Here is a 23,000-nt window from a genome sequence, read left to right as displayed (position 1 = left end):
CTGATGGGGATTTCTGAAGGTGTTAGTGCAAACCTGTCCAGGCAAGGGCTTCTATCCAGAATGAGATTTTAAGGGTTCTTGGGCCCCATAGCATGATGCAGAAGTGTCACTTAGAGGAGGCTGAGGCTTTTCTTTTTCCTCAAACCTCTTCAATCTCACAACCAGTTCAGTCCTTCACACATACCTGCTATTAAGAAAGTACTTCTGTATTTCTTACTCACCAGAGACATAGATGCCACCCTGCCATCTTTGTCTTTCTTTTTATTGGGTATCTCTTCTCTCCTGATCAGGCTGTGATGCATGAGCTCAGTTTCCTCACCTGTGAAATGGGTGTGGCAATAGAAGTTTCTTTAGGATGGCCACATGCTGGCTTTTTTTTGCAATCCCCACCCCTGGTGCATTGCCTATAGTAGTTCATTGTGTTGGTCAGTCTTCTCTTACTGCAACAAATATCTGAGAAAAATGAACTTATAAGGAAGGAAGGTTAATTTATTTATCTATTTTTTAAAAAAATTGTGTAGTTGTAGATGGACAGAATGCCTTTATTTTATTTATTTTTATGTGGTGCTAGGGATCAAACCCAGTGCCTCACACATGCTAGGCAAGTGTTTTGCCATTGAGCTACAGCCCCAGCCCAGAAGCTTTATTTCAGCTAGCAGGTTCAGAGGTTTCAATTCTTGGTCACCTGACCTCACTGATTTTGGGCCTGTGGCAAAGCAGCACATCATGGCAGAGTGCACACGGTAGAGCAAGTTGCTTACCTTGTGATGGCTAGGAGAGGAAAGAGAGGAAGAGGAAGAGACTGGCATCCCATAGTCCCCTGTGAGGGCACCCCCAGCTCAATAACCTAACACCTCCTACTAAGCCCCACCTCTTAAAGTTTCTCCCAATAGACTGGGAATCAAGCCTTTAGCAAATAGCCTTCTGGAGGACATTCCAGATACAAACCACAGTGATCATTAGGTAAACTCTTTCTAGTTTTCCCAGCTTGCCCACAATGCTCAGGACTGCACAATACACATGCCAACCTGAAACCTTCACCACCTGCTTTGTGTGATCATCTTTCCTAGCCTAACGAGTAAGAGCCAAGAAAAGAGTAGAGCTGGATGAACTGGTCCAGTAGAAATGGTGTTTAACTTCATGGATACCCGGTGCTCTAGGACAGTTCTTGTTGCTGTGTCTGATGCACCTGACATTAGCGGGTGCACACATTTTCTACCTTCTCTAGGCTTCCTTTCTTGCCTTCAGCCCATAGAAAATGATGATTTCTTGGTGTTATCACCTCAATTCTATTCGTGATGCCCTGTTCATGCTTACACTATTGTAATGGCGTAAGGCTTTCTGTCCGGTTTGAACTTCAGGTTCCTATATTGCTCATCTTCTTGAAATGTCTCTAAGATTATCTTCTTCTCAGAAACTGTGGTTCCTTATTGACAACATCCTCCAAACTTCTTACTTTGATCTCAGACTTCTTTGCAACATGGTACCTAACAGAACTCTCAGCTTCTTCAGATGCTTAACTCTCCATCTCATAATTGGGCCTCATTCTTTGGTTCTGCCAATATCCACATCTGAAATGTTCATCGATTCCCACACTATGTGTTGTAGATACCCTGCCCCTTGCTTTAGCTCAGTTCAGGCTTCCTCCTTCTAGGGCACTTTCCTGCAAAGCTTTGTTTGGATACTAGTTGTAGACTACTCAAATCATCAGTTATTCATAATTTTTTTTTCTGCCCACTCTGTAGTAAGTCCTTTATAATCTTTAATTCTCCTTTCCCTACTATGATTGATAGTAATTATAGAGGGAAATTTAGGCCGGGAGTTGATGAAAATGAGTTTGAATAATTCATGGTAGAGATGAGATCAAACCCAAGTCTGACTGGTTTCCCCAGCCTGTGCTCCTCTGCACTGTCCTGTCATTCTGCCCACCAGAATTGGGATCTGTTTTGTCCTGAGTGATCACTGTCCTCTAAGTAATCATGCACTGGATAAATTGCCATTACTTTTTAGAAACACAGTTATTACGACAAAACCCATCTGTGCTACTATTTATTCATTTAAATGCCAGCTCCTCCCTTCTCTCTGTCATTTATAGTTGGTCTATGGCCAGTTATCTGTAATTAAAAATAATTTTATTTTGCTAATAGTTTAGAAAAACATCTAAGATAATTGGAAGCACTATGGTGTTCACAAAACCAAGAATGGGCACATGAGCTTTGTAGAGAGAATGCATGGTAAGCATTTTTGACCTGAGATTGTTCTGAATTACCTGGTTTATTCTGGCTTTATCTTTACACCCTGGGCTTTTCAGATTATTATTTGTAGCATAATTGTCTGTCCCCCTCATTCTGCTGCTAATGCCATAAGAGCCAGGACTACCTCTGTGTTCCTGACACTGCCTCTGGATTCCCTAGCACAGGACTGGTAATTAGTAGATATTTGATCAGAATTTGTTGAAGTTTGAAGAAGTGAAAGAGTGAACATTTGTCTTTATTTTGGTATTTTATGCTGGATTTGCCAAAAAATTGATTGTAAAAGGAATTTTTTAAAAAATATTTTTTTAGTTGTTGATAGACCTTTATTTTATTTATTTATATGTGGTGCTGAGAATCGAACCCAGTGCCTCACACATGCCAGGCAAGTGCGCGACTACTGAGCCACAGCCCCAGCCCAAGGAATTTTTCTTTTAATTGGTCATATCATAAAACTGAAAAATTACTTGGTACAGTGGTGCACTACAGACCCAGCTACTTGGGAGACTGAGGCAGGAGGATCAAGGCCAGCCTGGGTAACTCAGTGATTCCTTCTCTCAAAATAAAAATAAACATGGGTAGCTCAGTGGTTGAGCAGTGGCCTAAAATGCATGAAGTTCTTCGTCCAATTTCTAGTACTATAAAAAAATTGCTGAAAATTTACTTCAGTGGATAGACTATCTATAATATAATCTTTAGAAACATTTGAAGAAGAGATTAAGACAAAGGCTAACTCCTCTGCCTTTTGGTTGCACATAATTTTTGTGAGATTTTCCACTTCTTTATTTTTCCTTGACAATAGCTATGGCTTTCATCTAGCTAGAATTCCTGCTATTCTAGTAAACAAGGCCTTATATAAGAAAAGTATGCATATTCCTCATATTTAATTCCACTAACCTGTAATAAAGTATCTAAAATGAGAATGACCAGCATCCTGTAATAGTGGGATCCATGACTTGTTTTCATGGTGCGTGTCAGGAAAAGGTTAAAAATCTTACTTATGCAAGCTGAAAGGACGTTGTTTATAATTACTGCTAATTGCATTTATTTTGGAGGACTTTTTCTTTCCACCAGTTAGATCTGTAGTTCCAGATATGGAGTTTGAATCTTCATTAGGAGGGCAACACTTTTTCCTATTTGTTGATTCTTCATTGTTTTAAATCTTCTCCGACAGCATTAGCATTGGTTCCAGGAAACACGTTTTCCTGGATAGAGCCTGTTTCCACTCTGCTGTGTCTCCTTCATTACATTCATCATCAGCCCAGAATGCTCAGCAGGAAAATGCCAACATCCCTTGGTTTTCTGCAGTTGTCTGCCTTTCTAACAGTGTGGGTCCCAGTACAGGTCAGAGCTGTTATTCATTATGTTCCCTAGGCCACTTGCCCCTCGTGGCTCTCTGGCGTATATCAGCCAAAACTTCAGCAATATCTTATTACAGCCCACAGGGTTGGAGTGTTCCTTAAATTTCCTGAGGTGCCAGACTTCCAGGAATTCTGTTTTCCAAAACACAGGATTGCCTGTCAGTGGAAGCAAGGGTGACCCTCCCGGGTAGCTCTGTAGTGACTGTGATGAATCACAGATTCTTTCATGGACACTGTCAGCAATTACCTACCTTAGTTTTGGAGAAGTGGTTAGATGAATGCAATGGGCTTTTATTTAGCTAGGAAAATAGAAGATTTGCAGGGTTGGCGGGGCTGGTTAGCTATCTTTAAATACTTAAAAGTCATCACACAGAAATTCTCTGACACCTGTGGCTTCAGAGTACAGAGCTAACTAAGATGGATTGATGGGAGAAATTTAGAGGGAGGCTTGCCAGTGTAGATGGGACAGGGTTCATATAGCAGCACGAAAGGGAACAAATGGCTTCTTCAGCCTGCCAGTTCTCTGATGAGGGATGAGTGGTGTTTCAGTTTAGGCTGTAGGACTATGATAGGGCAGAGATGAGAGGGTTTCTTTCAAGGCAGCATTGGAGTAGTTAAGTGGATCACTTTGAAGATACCTTCCATGGGTAAGTCACTCTGAGGAACTCCTGTCCTACCCCTCCTTTCCCTTCCCCTCGCCTCCCTCTGTTCCCTCTATGATCAACCTCCCCTCCTCTCCCACCTCTTTCTCCTCTTCCTCCTTTTTCTTCATGAAGCCGGGAGGGAGTGTGGATTCTTTTTGTGCTCAAGCTGAGGAACTCCTATCAGGAACCATTTCTCATCCTCTTGCTTTGTGTTACGGTTTAAATGAGAGTTGTCTACAAAAGTTCACTTGAGACAATGAAGAATTTTTATAGGTGAAGTGATTAGATTTGGGGAGTTGTGACCTAAGGATTGGATTAATCCACTGCTAGGGATTAACTGGGTAGTAGCTATAGGCAGGTAGGGTGTGCCTGGAGGAAGCGGGTCACTAAGGATATAACTTTGGGGGTTCATGTTTTGTCCCTGGTGAGTGGAGCTCTTTGCCTGCTTCCTGGATGTCATGAACTGGGCAATTTTGCTCCACCATGCCCTTCCATTGTGATGTTTTGCCACATCTTGGGCCTAGAGAAATGAAGTTGACCAACCATGGACTGGACCTCTGAAACTGTGAGCCAGAATAAACTTTTCCCCCCTCTAAGTTGTTCTTGTCAAGTCTTTTGGTCACTGTGATGAAAAAACTGACTAAAACACTTTGAAATAATCATACTGCCCGTCAAATTGTATTTGGATGCCGTAGAGGAAGGCAGGGCCCCTGTGTATAATTGTATAGGCTATTTACTGCATAAAGGACCCAGCTACTCAGCTGGAGCACTCACTTTGTTGGCCAAGCTATGTGCCTATCCAGAGGAAGGGTACATCTTCCTAATCTGCAAAAAATTATCAGCACACTTAGGTGAGTGCTGAGGAGGGGCTGGATCTCCCTAGAGGAGGCATACTTTTGTGATCTGTTGGAATAGATCTCTTTCTGGGCTGGAGATATAGCTCAGTTGGTGGAGTGCTTGCCTTGCATCCACAAGGCCCTGGGTTCAATCCCCAGCACCACAAAACAAAAAAGAAAAACAAAAACTGTTCCTGATCCCATCTGAATTTGCTGGTCATGACCCCTGGAGGGAAGCTTAACATTTCTTTTATTTTTGGAGGAGGGAGTTCCAAAGATTGAACTCAGGGGCACTCAACCACTGAACCACATTCCCAGCCCTATTTTGTATTTTATTTAGAGATAGGGTCTCACTGAGTTGCTTAGTGCCTTGCTATTCCTGAGGCTGGCTTTGAACTTGTGATCTTCCTGCCTCAGCCTCCTAAGCGGCTGGGATGACAGGTTTGTACCATCATGCCCAGAAACCTTTCATTCTTAATTCATCAGAATCGATGAAATGAAACTTAGACTCACCTATAAATTTGTTTGTGGGCTTTACAAACACTGAGGTAACCACTGCCACTGATAGTGCAGAGTTCCAAGCATCCAAGAATTCCCTGAGTCACCAAGCATTTAGGTCCTTGGAAGCACTGGAGGATTGGCAATGTATGGGCATTAGTTACCCTTGTGCATTCTCCTTCTGAGCCCAGGTTTCTTTGGACTCCTCTCTTCACCTTCAAACCTTTGAGGCAATAAATGTGGTGGAAGAACAGTGGAAGATACGTGGATACTGGGCACATCAAACCTCTTTGGGCTGTCTGATCAGATCTCTGAGTGTGTATGTGATGAGGAAGAACATGGAAGAATCCAGTGCACCATGGGCAAGATTACTTATTTTCTGAAATAACAACAACAATAAACAAAACGAAAACAAAATGCGCCTGAGGTTGCTAATACAGAGCAGCTGTTCTTTCAGTAGGCATCCAGAGATTCAAAGGTTGCTGTGCATTTGTGAAGTGTCCCTAGAGAGGATTCCTTAAGCCTCTCTCCACCCTCAGGTCTTGAGATTGTTCCTCCCTCCTCTGGAACTTGGAGGAAACACTCCACACCCATCCATTCACAAAAAGCCTTCCTTCTGCTCTTCTTTCACAGACCAGCTCTGGCCCTCTTTCCCTGGCCCGTCCACCTCCTCCAGGGCCATTCTCAGGCAAGTGAGGGACTTGTTCCCTTCCCTTCTGCCTTCTGCATCAGCACTGTGACTGTCCTGAGGTGACCTCTTTCTCATGCCAGACACACTCTGTCCCCTGAGTTTAATAGACATAATGCTTCTGATCAGATTTACTCAGGAATCGCTAGTATTTCTTTTTGTCTACTTTTTGCATTTTATTTCTTTCTCCAGACTCCTACACTGTCCTTCATTACTATAAATCAGTAGTTCCCAGATTTTTTTGACAGTGAAATTATTACTCCCTCCCCCGGGGGGTGGGGAACACCACCTGTAGGGGAGATCAACACAGGGATACCAGATACTTATTTGTCCAAATAAGAACATAGGGGTGGAGTGGGTTCTGATGGAAAATAGAAAAGGATCCCCAAAGCGTCATCTGCTATGATCATCAGTTTCAAAACAGGAAGTCTGCATTCACACCAAAAGATAGGAAGAACAGATTTTTAAGCAGATCATGAGTATTCTTTCAAAGTGAATGACTTTAGCCATGTGAAAAAATCACTACCCTTATCCTTTTCTCATTTTGCCTCCTTTATTTAACATAATTATAGATTCCCACCAATATTTGGAGGCCACTGCTGCACATGACTCCCAGAGAATGAGCTCTTTTTTTTCAGCAGCAAAACAAATGCAAAACCTACCAGGGAAGCTCATCATACTTGGGCAAGAAGCTACCAGATGCTGTGGTCCAGAGTCTGTCCCTAGATGTGAGGCCATAAAACCTGTTGTGATTGGGAGGTCCTACTGCTTCAGCTGCTATGGCCTCAGAGGTGGCAGCCTGTGAGACACTGAGAGATTCTGTGGCACTGTCCTATATAGATTTTTGCTAGAGCCTTTGAGGTGGGAATTAGACCCTGAGGTCTTTGGCTGGGGAACGGCCCAGTTGTGACTCAGGAGTTGAGCACCTGTGAGCAAGTTCAACTTCTGTTTTTTTTTTTTTTTTTTTAAATTGGTTGTTGTTTTATTTTTTTTCCTCTCTCTCTCAAAATCAGTGCAGATATCAAATGTTTTTAGTTACCAGTGTGGAAACTGCAGACTGTAGGAGGAGGGTGCTTTTGGGACTGAGGCACACTTACACTTGCTCAGTTGCAGAACACATTGGAACCCCTGGCAAAATGGGTTCAGAAAAACACTAGCTTCGGCCTGCTTGCCTGGCTGTTCCCACCTCTGCCTCATTTGACTGCCAAACCTTTCAGCTTGCTTGGCTGAAAACTGAATGTTTGAGAAAGCATGAGAGGCTCAGGAAGGCTCAATATGTAGGTATATACTGAGAAATTTGATTTCCCAGTGGGGCGCCTGGGCCTCTTGGATGAGCTAATGCACCTAGGGCCTGACCTCACACCTTGCTCATTAAAATTAGTCTTCTGTGACAGCAGACTCGGAGGTGCTCACATACAAGGAGGCAGAGCTGCCTCTTTGCATGAGGAAAATTCATTTCCATTCAACAGATGTGTGTCGAGAGCTAGTTATTCCCAAGGCTCAGACTGGACGCACACAGTTTATTAAGACCCAGCCCTGCGTGGAAAGATTCACACCTTGCAAGCTCTGCTGTTTGCTTGCTGAAGGGGAACTAAGAGATGTGCTTTTTAATTCAGACATAAATTTCCTCAAAAGATTTTCTATCACCTGTAATTTACTTAAGTACGTATTATCTTAATATCTTTTTAAAAAATCATTCCCTGATTTTCTTTCTCTTTCCTGGTGGCTTCTTCTTATCTCTTCTCCTCTCATTTTTTTTTCTTTGCTATTATTTACTCTCTCTCTCTCTCTCTCTCTCTCCTATTTTTTTTTTAAGAATAATAAACTAAATTTGTGCTTTGTGGAAACAAGATTCTGAAAAAAGTAATTGGAGGCATAAAAAACATTCCAGTTCTTTATCTAAATGTAAAATGTGAAGCAGAAGAAAGCAAAACACATTTAGAATCTGATTATCCATCCAGACAAAGGTGAACTCAGTGCCCTCCTCATATTGCCCTTTTGAATGCACGGCGCACAGGTGGCAGAAATGTCTCACCATATGAGTTAATACCATAAAGCTTCAAGTGTGGCCCTGAAAGATCCAGGTGGGTTATTTATCCCATCTAAATCTTGGTTTTCTTAATGAAGTTAGAATTCACATTGTTTCTTAAGGAAACTTCAGACTAGAATAATTTGGGTTTCTGGTAATATCACTGTTTTAGTCTGTTTGGACTTTTATGCTAAAATGCCACAGATTAGGTAGCTAATCAGCAATAGGAATTTATTTCTCACCATTCTGGAGGTTGGGAAATCCAAGATCAAGGTGCTGGATGATTCGGTGTCTGGTGAGGTCACTCTTCCTGGTCCGTAGGTTGCTGATTCTAGGCTCTGTCCTCATCTGTTGGAAGGACCAAGGACCTCTCTGAGGCCTCTGTTATAAGGAACCCCATTTATAAAGGCTCCACTCTTACACTGCAATGACCCTTCAAAGACTCCTCCATATACCATGACACTGGGGATTCGGTTCCAGTGTGAATTTTGCGGGGACAGAAACATTCAATCTATAGCAATCTTATAACTTTAAATGTTTCCCTGAGCCCATCTGTCTTTAAACACTTGGAAGCAAGGTGTTTGAAACTCAGAAAAGTGTGTTTATTAAATGATGGTTTTATCATCTCACATCCATTATTCATGGTAATCTCAGAAGTGGTTCATTGAATTATTAAAAATTTGGAAATGCCTAGTATATGGTAGGTTCCTTGCTGGGTTAATGGGATTTAAAGACTTTTTTCTTTTTTCTGTCCTGTTTATTCACTGTAGAAGCCAGCAGTGAGAAGTGCTGTAAAATGCTGGAACTGATATGTGAATAAGTTTGCAGGGTGGAGATGCCAGAGCATGCCTTAGAGGGGAGGGGACATTTTGGTTGGGTATTAAAGGATACTGAATGTGTCTTTGTAAGTTTATGTGATGTATTATCATATTTTTTTTTCTGACATTAGTCTTTGATTTGAATGTAATGATGACTGTCAAGGAAGTTAACATTCAAGATTTTACTGAGTTATCATAGATGCTTAACCAGTAACCTAACCATTGGGCACTGTTTTTCTATGCTTTTGTCCCCTTATTTATGAACTCCCCTTCAAGTGGAGTTAATGAATATCCTCATATACTTGGTGTTCAAGGCACCTCACAGAACACATGGTCCTCACAGATATTATAATGAATAATAAAGAAAAGACATTGCTATGATTTGTTTAATTATCTCCCAAAGGCCCATATTTTATAGGCTTACTTACAACACTGTGGACCTATTAGGAGGTGGAGCCTTCAGGAAGTGGACCTCTGGGGGCAGAAATTAGGTCATTGGGCGTGTGCCTTTGAAGGCCATATTAGAAACCCAGCCCTTTCCCTCACCCTCTTTGCTTCCTTGTTGCCATCAGGTAAGTGGCTTTCCCTACCACATGTTCCTTTCCACAGGCTCAAAAGCCGTGGCCATTGACCACGAACTGAAACCTCTAAAACTGTAAGCCAAAACAAACTTTTCTTTTTTTTTTTTTAAGTTGATTTTTCTCAGGTATTTGTTAGAGTAACAAAAAAGCAAAGCAAACACAGAAACACAGAGTAAGTAAGTACTAGAAACTTATCTAACCACTCAGATGACACATACGTGTCTCTCATCGGCATTGGCATTATTATAGGTACCACTATCTCTTCTTTTGTTAACTCTGGTATTATTTATGGTTCGTGGTATTATCTTATCAAATCATAATGCTGTTATTTTTGCTTTTTTTTTTTCACTCTTTTCTGCCTCTCTTCACATGCTCTTCTATCCCTGAAGCTTAAGAGGAAGATTTAGGGCCCCATCCTGGCCCCTAATTGATCTTGGATATGCTATTTAACCTATTGTGCCTCAGTGTCCACAGCTGAAAAATGAAGGTTATTCAAATATCTCTGTCATTAGAATGTGAAAAGGACCCTGTGAAATCATGCATGTAGAGCACAGTGCTTGGCCAGAGTATAATAGCTGAAGAAAATGGACTTGCAGAGAGGTCCCCCAATTATCTTGTGGAACCAATTATCTTAGTTCCCCATTACCACACTGAGCTGCTATCAAAACTTGGATCAAAGCCACTGTCTTCTGGCTCCTAGTTCTGCTTCCATTTTAATAGGATACATTTGATATTCGAATCATCTCACTGGATAAATTGGAGATTAAATAAGAAGTTCAGCTATTTATGGCACTGTGGGGGGTTTTGAGGTCATGTCTACAAATCTTTGATACTCCCTCCCTTAAAAGGTAGGATTTAATTCTTTTCCCCTTAAGTTTGGACTGGACTTATTGACTGACTTCTCACAAATAGAAACTGCAAAAGTGATGGGATGTCATTTCTGAAACTAGGTTATAAAAGGACTGTGGCTTCTGTCTTGGGTGGCTCTCCTGCCCTCCTTCTTGAGTCACTCACTCTGGGGCACATCAAGACCAAACAGCCTACGGAGAGGCCTATATGGTAAGGAATTGAATTTGGAAAAACATTTTTCCCCAACTGGGTCTTAAGATGACTGCAGCTTCCTGAGAGACCCCGAGAGACCCAGTTAAGCTGCTCCCAGATTCCTGACCCAGATGAACTATGAGATAATAAATATTTGTAGATTTAAGCTGCTACACATGAGGTAATTTGTGACCACTGCAACATCTATATGTAGAATGGGGTTTGAAGCCTTATAATTTTTTAATTTGATGTATGTTATAAATATGTCTCTGTTAGGCATCTCTGTGCCAGTGTGGCTGGGTCATTGAAACAGCATCCCCAGATAGATGTATTCATGTGATTTTTAAGGATGAAAATTTCAGAGGACCCTGGTTGACTTCTGGGCAAGTCAGAGCAGGATTGCTATACACCTGCAGTTCAGGTCCGCATTTCCTTAGAAACTAGGAGATTTGCTGCTTTAGGAGAAACACCGAAAACCACTGACACTCTCTGATTTTAGGCCTAGGAAGAGAATTGGGCCTTGTTCTCCTTGATGAGGTCCTGAAATCAAGGAAGTTAAGTGATGGTGGAGCTGGTCAGTGACTGGACTGTTAAGGTTTTCCTCTTGCATCAGCCAGGGCTGTTAAATTCTCAGCAACAGAAACTGACTCCAACTATTACACCAATGCCGAGATGCCATCAGGGGCTTGGAGCTGTCTGAAAATCTAGAAAGTAGGTGTCTGCAGAGAACCAGGAGTGAGAGTCTCCCTGCAACCATGAATGAACTGCAGTCATTTCTCCTGGCCTATAAAAAACAAGACTGTGAGGAAGCCCAGGTGGGTGTGTTTTCTTGGGCTACCATAACAAAGCACCATAATCCAGGTGCTTCAGTCCATAGAAATCAATCATGTCACAGTTGATGCTGCGAAGTCCATAATCAAGGTGCTGGCAGGGCCAACCTCCCTCTGAAACCTCTGGAGGAGGATCATCGTTTCCTGGTTCCAGTTTCTGGAGGCCCCAGATGTTCCTTTGCTTGAAGAAGCATTGCTCCATCCTCCTCCGCTTCTCTCTTCCTGTGTGTCTGTGTCCAAATCCTGCTCTGATAAAGACACTAGGCATATTGATTTGAGGCCCATCCCAGTAAACTTGTCTGATCTGATGACTTCTGCAAGGAACCCTATTTGCAAATATTTTCACAGTCACACCTGCCAGAAGTTAGGGCTTCATACCCTCTCTTCAGGGGACATGGTTTAACCCAAGGCACCAGGTGACTACAGCATCCTCAGCCTGCAGCATAGAAGTGAGCACAGGCTCCTAGGCCTTCTCATTCAGGCACCTGAATTTGTGCTTGGGCCACACTGTGGGCAGTTCCCAAAGCTTTGCTGTTAGCTGCTAGAGGAGACACTTGCAGGGCCTGTTTTGGTGGATATGGCATACTTTCTCCCCACCTGCTTTACAAAGTGGCTAGTGTTTAGGCTTGGTGAGGGTGACACAAACTTTACACAGATCACTGAGTGAGAAATCCTTCCTTACAAAAACATGTTAATGCCAGTTAAAAAGGAAGAAAGCAGGTCAGTGCTAACCTGGATGGATATCCTGCTTGTGGGGAGAAAAGACTCTGGCATGAGCAGGCTTTCACAGAAGCTTCTAGAATGTCAGACTCTGTTAAGAAAATGTGTTTTGTTTTGAATTTTTTAATGGATATTCACAAAAATTTGAAGTTACAGAGGAAAACAAAGGTAATAAGTAACAAATATGCTTGCTATTAACTTAAAAAAAAACTCTCGTATGCTCTATTTCATGTATTGATTGATTGAGTCATTGACTGGTTAGTGGGTTGATTTTCTGTTATGAAAATAACTTGGGAGATGGCTTTTGAATTCAAAAGAAATAATCACTCAAAGTCAGTATTAAAGGAGACTGAGATCTTGGTCATATTTGTATTTCCTAACTAGTTAACAGCAACTGGTTCCTCTGAAAATGTCATGTCTCAGGGATTCCTTGGGTGGATTATTTGGAAACAGGCTGTCTTAGTCTGATTTCTGCTGCTATAACAAAATGCAACAGACTGGATAAATTGTCAACAATAGAAGTTTATTTAGCTCATTTTTCTGAAAGCTGGGAAATCGAAGATTCAGGGGTCTTCTGTGGGGGAGAGCCTTCTTGCTGCATCAGACATGACAGAAGGGCCAGTAAGCACCTGTGAGACAGAGGGGACAGGAGGAGACCAGACGTAGAACAATCCCACTCTCTCAGTAATTGATCCACTCCCAAGATAATGGCGTTAACCCACTGATGAAGGTAGAGCCCTCATAAACTACCTAGACACCTCCTAAGGGCCCGCCTCTTTATACTGTGACAGTGGCAACTCTGTTTCAACATGAGTTTTGGAGGAAGATTCACAGGGACACTGACATCTGAGCAGAGCTTTCCTGGCCTCTGTAGATTGTGCTCCTTGACATCTTCGTCACCTTCTCCTCTGCACAGGGGAGGGGACCGGGTGCCCTCAGAGCCACATGTGACTCTGGATGAATGACCACAGCTCATCCTTATGGTATTCCAGTCCCAGGGTCACCTGAGAAAATAGACATTCAGAGAAGTGGGTTCATTTGTAGGAGGTTCTCCCCGAGGACTCCCACAGAGCCCTTTGCCACCCGTTGGGGTGCACCAGGGAGCAGCAGCAGACCAGCTCTTCAGTTCTGTCGGGGAGGAACCTGGGGCTCTGGAACCTGGACAGGGAAGCATCCAAAGGTCTTATTCGGTAACTGGCTAATTTGGGGCTAAACCTAGAGCTTCCTTTCCCACTTGTATGCATCTCTGTCTGGTCCATCACGCAGAGGCTGAGAGATAGGGGAAGGGGAGAATAAAGTCTTCTTTGGTTTAGGAATTTAGATTCAGTTAAGTGTTTGAGGAGGATCCACGTAGGCATATCTGCATCCATTCTAACTTTCTGAGGGCCACTTCATATACTTTTTCATAGATCATTTTTCTTTATAGTAGCACGAGGATGCACTAGAAAACATCCAAGCTTTAGGACCCTGAAGTTTGGGGTTTAGATTCTTCCTCTTTCACCAAGCAGCTGGGCAACTTTGGGCCTGTTGCTCATCCTCTCTGAGCACAAATCTTATTATCGGTAAAGAGATTATATCATGTGCCTCCTGGGATTGTTGTGGGATTTGAATGAGGTAAACAAAATTCTCAGAAGAGTGCTGGGCACGTAGCACGATAAGTGCTCAATAGATGATTTTCTTTCCCTTGCATATCTGGTACAGAACCTAAGACATCTATCTGTCTATTAGGGGTATGCTGGAAGAAACACGGCAGGCACAGGATTGAGACTCTTTACTCAGATTGTCATGAAAAGCACTTAAGGTCATAAGGAACATTTCTGTGGAGTTATGTCGTTACTCACTTTAGGATAGAGGAAATGCATGATACTTTTTAAAAGGTTAATTTTTCTTCTTTCAAATCTGCCTGGAGGCTTACGAGAAATATGTTGTAAAAATTTTAGATCAATAAATGCAACTTACCAAGTAAAGTCCAAGAGGGGAGGTTCCAGCCATTGCTATGGATGTGTGGGCCCTGGTAGGGTCTTGTGCTCCTGGTTGGGAGAGGAAGGAGGAGCCCACCCTTGGGGGTGGGCTCTGGGTGTCACCTGCCTGTCCCTCCGACAGCGCCCCTCCTGTTTAATTGGAGTTTGGGCAAGGGCCTGTGAAGCCCACACCGTCTGGGGTCTGATGCCTGCTGCTTGATGTCTCATCTCCCACCCCGGGGCCTCCCCATCTTCCAGGGGGAGCAACTGTCTCTAATAGGGTGGCTGTGACAGATGCTGTGGGAATTCTGAGTTTGGGATAATGAGCTGTCATATGCCATTTCACTTAAACACAATAATACAAATATTTTGATCAAACATTTTCTCCAGCTGTTGAGCGAAAGCAATAAAAGCAGCAGGGAGTGCCAGTGAATTCGCTGTTTCTGAATCGCTTTACCCTTTCAAAGCTGTTGCCTATTAACTCTTCCTGTCTCTGTTGGTCTCCCTTCCAGCTCCTTTTCCTTGGCCCCTCATGGCATGCTGAATCCAGGGTTGTAAATAAAGAGACCAAATTCAGGGATATGAAAGGGGTCAAATTGACCAAAGCTTTTATTAGACAACCCTGTCCCTTGGGCTGGCCTCGGAGCAGCTGCAGCTGCTGCAGATTCATAAACCCCGGCTTGGTCTGGCCCCTGCAGCCAGTCCCCAGATCCCTAAACCAGCCTCCACCTCCCTGCTCTGGGATGCAAACCTGAGCCTAACCTGAACCTAGGGGACTCCGATGGTCACACCCAACTTTTAGACAACAGTCTTTTAAGACTGTCTATCTTTGATGGCACCTGGCCCTTGGACCTTCCTCCTGGTTGGAGTCTGGTTGGACTTTGCTTTGATGGTTTTCATTGTGGAATTCTCCAGCCTCTTCCTATTTGCTCTCTTTGCCCTGATCTGGCTTCTGGAATCTCTTTCTTCCTTCTCTCCTGGCCAGCGCTGAAGGCAGACACAGTGGAGGGTCAGATCTGGAGGGGTCTCAGAGCATACATGCCTGGGACTTTGCCCCAGTTCTACTTGCAACCTCTAGTCTCCTCGCCTCCTTTTAGTCTGTGGCCTCAATTTTAAAAGAGCAGTCTGACTCAGCTGTGCCACTGGGCTTGGTATTTCTCATGCTGGCCGCCATTCAGAAAAGGAAACAGATTAGATGCTTCAAAATGCTTTCAAGCCAGCTGCTCCCAGTACTCTCTCTTCCCTCTCATTTGTTCCTGGGAAGTGAATCTTTCTAAACTAACCTGCATCCCCTTCTGGGTTCCAGTGACCCTGACCCCATGGGCCATATTCTCTTCTCTCAGTTCAGTCTTTAAGCCCTGGCTGTGACTTGAAGCTACTACTTCCACTTCCTTTGCTCAGATGTCTTCCTGCCATAAACAGAGAACTGCCCACCTCCTCCTGACCTGGAGCTCTCCTGTCCTCTCCTCTCTGCGGGCAGCCTGACTTCCCAGAGTGTGGGTCTCCCCTCTGGCCCGCCCTCTCCCAGCCCAGCTCCCTGCAGGTGCACACTCATCTCATGCTCCCTGCCCAGGCCCTGCTCAGGCCCTGCCCAGGCCCTGCCCCAGCTTCTTCATCTTTTGCTTAAAACCACTTCCTCCCTCTGGCTCCTGGGATACTGCTGGCTGCTGCTCCTCCAGTATCTCTGTCATTTTCTGCTTCCACAGAGTTGCCCTCTTTACTCATCCCGTGCCTACTGGCTTCTGTCCAGGTGTGCTTTTATCATTCTGTACCCTGCCCCTGGCTGATGTCACTTACCCCATGAATCACCACCTGCCCTGTGATGCCATCTCCAACCTTGATCTCCAGGACAGACTTGGCTCTGGAATTTCACACTTGGGTCCGCCTCGCTGCAGACCTCTACCTGGAGCTTAGATAGATGCCAACATCCTCCCAGTTGCCATACTTTGCAGACTGAACCTTCTCTTGCCTACCCCGTCCTTCTGAGCCACTGGCTCCCAGGACACCTCTGACACTCACTTGGGCCACAGCCCCGGGAGTCAGCCCCTCCTTCTTTCTTTCTTTTCCCACCCATATCCTTTATCCTTTTTTTTTCCCTTATCAAGAGACCCTCTTTGACTCCATTTGCCTTCATTCCCACTTCCCTGCCTGGACTTTTGAACCTTATGTCTCTTGCTTCCCAACTGAATATCATCTCACACCAATAATTCTCTCCATTACCACCCAAGCCCTATTTCCAAAAGTCATTATCTGGGCTTCTTGGTCACCTGAGTGAACCTCCCAGCTGACAAACACAGCCTATGGGGCCTGACCTCATTTTCTTCCAAGCCTTGCTAAAAAGGGGCAGTTCTCCATATATGGTCCCCACACTAGCAGCATCAGCATCACCTGGGAACATCCTAGAAACGTTAATTCTCTTGCCTTACCTCAGGTTTACTGAGACAGAAACTCTGGGGTGGGATTTGGCAATGTGCCCACCCCAACAGCCTGCTATTTGCATGTTAACAAGCTCTGCAGGTGATTTGCGGGAATGTGAAAGTTCTGACCTACTCATGGGTCACTGAGCATTCCTTCTGCTCTGAGTGTGCCCTCTGTCTGTAGTATCTTCTCCACATCCTGCTCATCTTTCCGCACAATGCTTGTTTCAAAGGAAAGCAGATCTCTCAGACCCTCTTCCCTCCTCTGTTTCCTACCCTCTGCTCCCCTGCGTGCTCTTGTTCCAGAACACATTCCTGTGAGCTCCTGGGACTGTTGGTGGCTTGTGATTCAGTGTCTGCATGCTCCCTTTCCCTGGGATCATGAAGCTGGCATGGGGCCTGGGACTATGAGTTGCTGGAGAGGTTCCTACACCTACAGTGAATCTATTCTTATTTATTGATGTATTTCATGGTGACTTATCAAGTCCTAAGGTATCAGGACAGAAGCAGCTGATTCTAAATTGTCCTATCAACATTCTAAGATTCAGATGCCAGAAGAGCTAAGAACACTTGTTAACCAGCCCAGCAGCATGAGGAGCCCTACTGTGATTCCTTCATCAGACTTCCCTGAAGCCCCAGAACACCTGTTGGACCCTGGGCTTTCCGGGGTCCTTCTCTCCTAACCATTTACTTCACCACCTTTCTCTCTGTTCCTTAGCAAGATAATGCAGGATTGCATTCAATTTTTGGTCTTTTCAGCATTGAAGACTGAGTTGTATCTTTGGTGCTCAGTCCTGAGTTTATTTGGGAATGTGGCCCTTTTGTGATTTTGACCTCCTGAGGCCCCCTAGCTATGGAAAGGAAAATACACTTTATTCTCTGGACACTAGCATTTCTCTTATAGCTCCCAGACAGGACCATTTCCTTACTGTTAAGATTCTCCATTATTGTGTGTGTGTGTGTGTGTTTTTTTCTTTTGTAGATTTATTACATTAGCATTTAATTACTCTTCATGACAGTATTAAATTTCATGAGTGATTTATAGTTTTAATAGAGACTTGTATGATTTATTGCAGTTGGCATTTGAGGTTTACCAAATCCTTAAGAGCCAGGAATATTCGAATTGCTTAATCTGACCCCATCCAGCACAACCACAACATGGGTGAAACCCCAAATTCAATATAATAGAGATGGCCACACTGCCTACCCCATTTTTATTTGATTTGATTTGCTGTCTACCATTTTGATGTGTGTGGGGGGGGAGATGATGGGATATAAATGTGTTCTTAAATATAAAAGAGAGAGGAACTCTTCTGTTATTAAAAAAAATGTCAAATAGTTTCCTTCTTGGATGGGTTGTTATGATCTGGCATCTGTTGGTCACTTGAGGAACTGGATCCCCAGGTGCTCTTGAGCTGCAAGGGCCTCAAGAAATCTGGTGACAGGCATTGAGCTCTGTCTCTGTCTTCAGAAGGGTTCCAAGGACAGAGCAATGTGCTGAGTACCCTGCAGGACAAAGCCAAGGCTTGCTTGCTTTGCAACAGATACCTTCAGGTCTCAGTGGGCTGCAAACCCTGCTCCTGCTCCATCCTGGATTCTGTGACAAAGAGGAGCTCAGACCCTAAGTGGCTCATAACTGTCCCCCAGTATTTTCTGTGCACCCTGCATCTTTGTTGAGAAAAGCATCATCTCCCTCTTCCCAAGTGGAATTCTGAGAACACATCACAGGCTTAGTCCTCCTGCCCTGGTCCCTGCCTTGAATTTCGTACCTGTACATGCATCCACCTATTGCTCTAGTCCAGGTGTTTTTCCCAGGCACAGCATGCAGCTGTTGCTAAAATGAATATCATTTCAAGGAGGTGTGGCTTTGTTATTTTAACTGGGGATGGGGGAAGAGGGAAGCTTTCACTTTCCCTTTTTCACAGATGACTTTATCCACTTGTACTTCTAGGGAAAGGGGAAAAAAAAAAGGTGTACTCTTGGATTCTGCCTTCTCCCTCTGGGGTAGTGTGGATAATCCTCTAGGGCCCTTGGCTGAGGGGCAGATAATCTCTCTGGGGTTATCTGTTAATTACCAGTGAATGTGTGAAGTATTTGTGAAAAGGCTTTTGAAGTGAGCTCCACACGCTGCTGTCCGCTGCTGTCTGGGCTCCAGCACAGCCCTCCTTCCCAGGCAGAGGGTTTCTCGCCCAGCTTGGTTCCCCCTCAAGTGCTGGTGGTATGCTCTTGCTAAATTGTTTGCCTTTCTAATGAAGTGAACTGTTTGTTTGACTCTGCGGTGGAAGGTATTTAACCAGTGACTAAAGTAAACGTTGGAGACATTCAAATAAGCCATGCATATCTGCTTTGTGAAGGGAAGGAAAATAGTTTGGCCTCCCTCACCTCCGGGAAGAGTCGTTAAGGAACTGTTTAAATAATAAACTGAGCAGAGGGAGCGGATATTGCTGCAGCCCAGTCTGGGGCTTTTGTGCTAGCCCTGGCTGGCCTGGGAATTCCTCTGTAGCAGCCACGAGGGGAGGAGAGAGCTGCTTAATTCTTGCAGTTAGTAATTGTGATTTATTTATGTGTTGCGGGACTTCTGTTTCATTCAGTCTTGATTAAAACAGGGCCAATTAGCCCTCAGGATGGCGGGCAAATGGCGGGATGACTTTGTCAGCAATGGCCAAGGCCTTGCTTGCAGCAAATGGATCACCCTGGAGTGTATGCCTGTGTCTTGTTAGCCTGGCTGGTCCTTAGTGCTTGTGAGAGCAGTCTGAAGTATGGGGCATGCAAGGCTAAAGTGGGGACCCCATGGAGGTAGGGCTGTATTGCTGGCCAGGGCCTCTGGGTGAGGGTGGAATGTGAATGCTAATGGGGTCATTCGCAAGGATGCCTTTTAGCAGCTTTTAGCATTTGTTGTACACAAGGGTGATGCAGAAATGGTTGGAAATAGGAAGTATAGTCGGACTCAGGACTGCAACATGGATTGTGAGACTCAAGGCAAAATGCAAACTGTGGGGCTCTTATTAAAAAATTATGAAGGAAGAATTTCAAGATGGCGACTGACAGCAGAATATTAAACCAAATTTGGGACCTTCTGAGTGTCGGCCAGGGCTGCACACAGGTCCTACCCATGAAGCTAGGGATCTGCAGTTAGGCAGATCTGGACTCCAAACCAAGCTTAGACATTTCCCACCTGAGCGACTTTCATTTTTATTTTCTCTGGCCCATTTTCTCATTTGGAAAATAATGATACTGATGCCTACTTCCTTAATCTTTCATTTGGTATGAACAAGAAAGTATATGAAAAGTGTTTAGCATAGCCCTTAGTATAAACAAATGCTAAACAAGTGACAATCATTTTTTAAAAAATAAATATGTGTCTGTAGCATTTTTTCCCCTCTCTCCACGTGGTTCAACTGAAGACAGTGTGTGGTTGCTCTGAAGTTCAGGAGCCAGAGTAGGTCCTGGCCCCAGAACTTACTTAGGGATGAAGATATGCAGAACCCTTCTTGTGCCTCATGCTCAGTGAGGGCTTGAGGACCAAGGAGCTGAATGCCCTGAGCCATCAGATTACCTGCAAAGCTGAAGATGCCCATATAAAGCTGTTACTGACAAGTTAACTGGATGTTGGTATTGAAGGAAAAGGACTGAGAAATAAGTCCTTAAGTGTGCCTGCTTCAGGATTTATGGACCACTTTCACATGCATCACTCGTAGTGCCTTGAACAACTTGAGTAAATAGGGCTGAGTCTCACTGGCTTTATTTTATGATGAAAAAGATCTGTATTATGATCCTGGTTGTTATTGTAATTTGTTTATATGGAAAGCTATAAAATATAGTTCAAAATGGGGAATGTTTCCAGCTGCTGCAGATGCAATGTAGAGCAGATGGGTTGTAGTGAGAAGGGTGCACCCAGCTAAGGGTCACAGGATGGGATGCATCCCTCTGTGTACTAAATGTTGACTTCATCCTAGTTTTGGAGAAAGGGAAACTAAATAGAAAGGATGGTGTTTCTGAAGATCCATTCTGAGAGGAATGTTTTGTATAAATACACACTGGCGCCAAGGTGACCAACAGATCCCCATCAATTAGGTCTATTGCCTCCTGTCAGTTATTAAATCTATGTTTTTAAATACACTAATAACCTCATCACACCTTTAATTTTTAGTAACACTTGCAAACAGCAGAGAAGTATGGGAAGCAGTTTTGTTTTCTAGAAAGGTTCGTAGATACCACTCTGACAAGTGGCAGCTCATTGAGGAAGTATAGGATGTGGTCATCTTTGTGAGGGAGTGACCACTCTTTCCAGGGGACAAGCATGTCTATGCGTTGAGGCTTCAGTTCCTATGATGAATGTGTTCTCAGATGAACCAGGTGGAGATACAGACTCCAGAAATAGACCAGGTTCTCTGTCCTCAGATGCCATGGGAACAAATGGACACCATTGAGTTTAGACACCTGTCAAAGTTTATAAAGACTGAGCCTCAGGTGGTTAGTCTGGAAACCAGAGATCACTGTGGGTGACCAGATGGAGATCTCCAGATGGAGATCATATAGACATCAGGAGCCTGGGCCTATGTAGATGATGCAGACAGCTTCTGGGTCCTGGTCAAGGGTCTCTGGGAGAGGTGGCAGAGAGGTCACCAGTTGAGGCACATGTAGGGGAAGTGGCAGGAGAGCTTGAGGCTTCAAGAGGTAGATAGCCAAAACAACCTCTGCTCACTAACAGCAGTTTTGGAACTATTGCTCTCTCCAGGAAGGAGAGTCTTCAATAACACCCAGCTGAATAGATGAAAGGATTTGTTGACATTTCCAAATCTACATCCCTCCTGCAATCCTAAAGCAGAATATTGGACATTTGAATTCCTCTTGGATTGAATGAGCTGTTTAGTTTGCCTGGACTTTAGGAAACAGTAAGGGAATGAATGGGAAATGAGTGGCCTCTGTGCTTGGTGGGTGTGGTGGACTTGGGAGACCCAGGGTGAGGTGCCTCTTAGATATCCAAGGGCAGCAGATCAGAGATAATCTGAAATTTGTTTCAGCATTTTGAATAGAATTAAGCTGAGAATCAGGATACGAAGCTGGTGATAGTGATGAAGGGTAGCTAAGGAGAAAGTAAGTCACAACATGAACTTCAGGGAGTGGAGCTTGGAGTCATTCTGAATCAACATGCAGGCAGCTGTGTGCTTTGTATCTGCACATTCACTAACATGTCTAGGGCTTCTGCAGGCCTGATGAGGGTTTAGGAAGGTGCTCTTAAGCAGAAAGACATTTTAGGTTACTTCAGGTGATGCCATTTAATATAAGACCACATTTAATATAAGTCTTTGTAAAATGTGTGACTAATTCTTAGTGGCTAATACAGAATTCCAGGGAAAGGAGAAATATGAGAAACATAGGGAATGTTTTCCTACTTGCATTCTTAGGAGCCACGGATATGAAGGGGATTTTTTTCCCCTCTAAGCAGAGGGGATTCTCGCTCTTCTCTCTAGTTTCTTTGCTTATCCTTGCAAGGGAAGCATGCTTTATTATTTTACAATCATGCTGGAAGAAGCACTTAAAATAAACTCTTTGCTTAAAAGCTTTGTGTGTTCCTGCAAACAATGATGCTTCATAGACAGTGAAAGTTCAGAGTTTAAGGGACAAGAAGTGAAGCCTTTTAATGCTCCCAGTGTGCAATAAACATGCTGGAATTTCAATGGATTCCAAAGGCGTAACAATAATAGCATTAAGAACAGGCTAGGTCCTTTGATGTTATTGACAAAAAAGGGGTAGGCGGGGGCAAAGGGGCCCCTGTCATTTCTGTCATGAGCTTTTAAACTTTTGACCTCCAACCTTTTGTGTCAAAGAGCTTTTTCCATATGGGCATTAGCAGCCTGCTCAAGTAGCCTGAATTCACTGGAGCATCAACATTTCCTTGGTGGGAAAAGACTTTTGGAGTCTTGGAGAGGTCCCAATGTGGGCTGTTATTGCTGAGGGCCCACCATTGTCTGCCCTGTTGTAGGAGTGGGATGGGGTGAGGTGGTGAGGTGCCCACCTAACATTATACACTGTTCAGCAGGCAGCAGAAAGTCTGGCAGACTAGAAGGTGAACTTCAGAACTCTAGGATTTGGCTCAGGATGTATAGGAATCTGCTCAACATTGACCCTGTGCATGCTCTGAACATAGGGAATGCATGGAAACCTGCATAGGATTCCCAAGAGAAGGTGGGCCTATCCCTCTGGGTTCCAAGTTGCCAGTTGCTGGAGGCCTGTTAGGTGGATGGAAGTGCCCTGCAGAGCCCAGGAGGGACAGCTGCCTGGGCTACTGCTACCATTTCATGGCCCTGGTTTCTTGTCTTC

General features: G+C 44.0%; 1 protein-coding gene across 1 annotated transcript in view; it reads left to right on the top strand.

Annotated features, from left to right (window-relative positions):
* Gli3 (GLI family zinc finger 3) overlaps positions 1-23,000 on the top strand; it is a 272,709-nt gene that overhangs the window by 123,406 nt on the left and 126,303 nt on the right. The gene's annotated exons all lie outside the window — the stretch shown is intronic.

Source organism: Urocitellus parryii, chromosome 3 (genome assembly GCF_045843805.1).
Source record: "Urocitellus parryii isolate mUroPar1 chromosome 3, mUroPar1.hap1, whole genome shotgun sequence".
Taxonomy (NCBI): Eukaryota; Metazoa; Chordata; class Mammalia; order Rodentia; family Sciuridae; genus Urocitellus; species Urocitellus parryii.
Note: the sequence above shows the minus strand (reverse complement) of the source record. Positions and strands in the feature narration are given on the sequence as shown.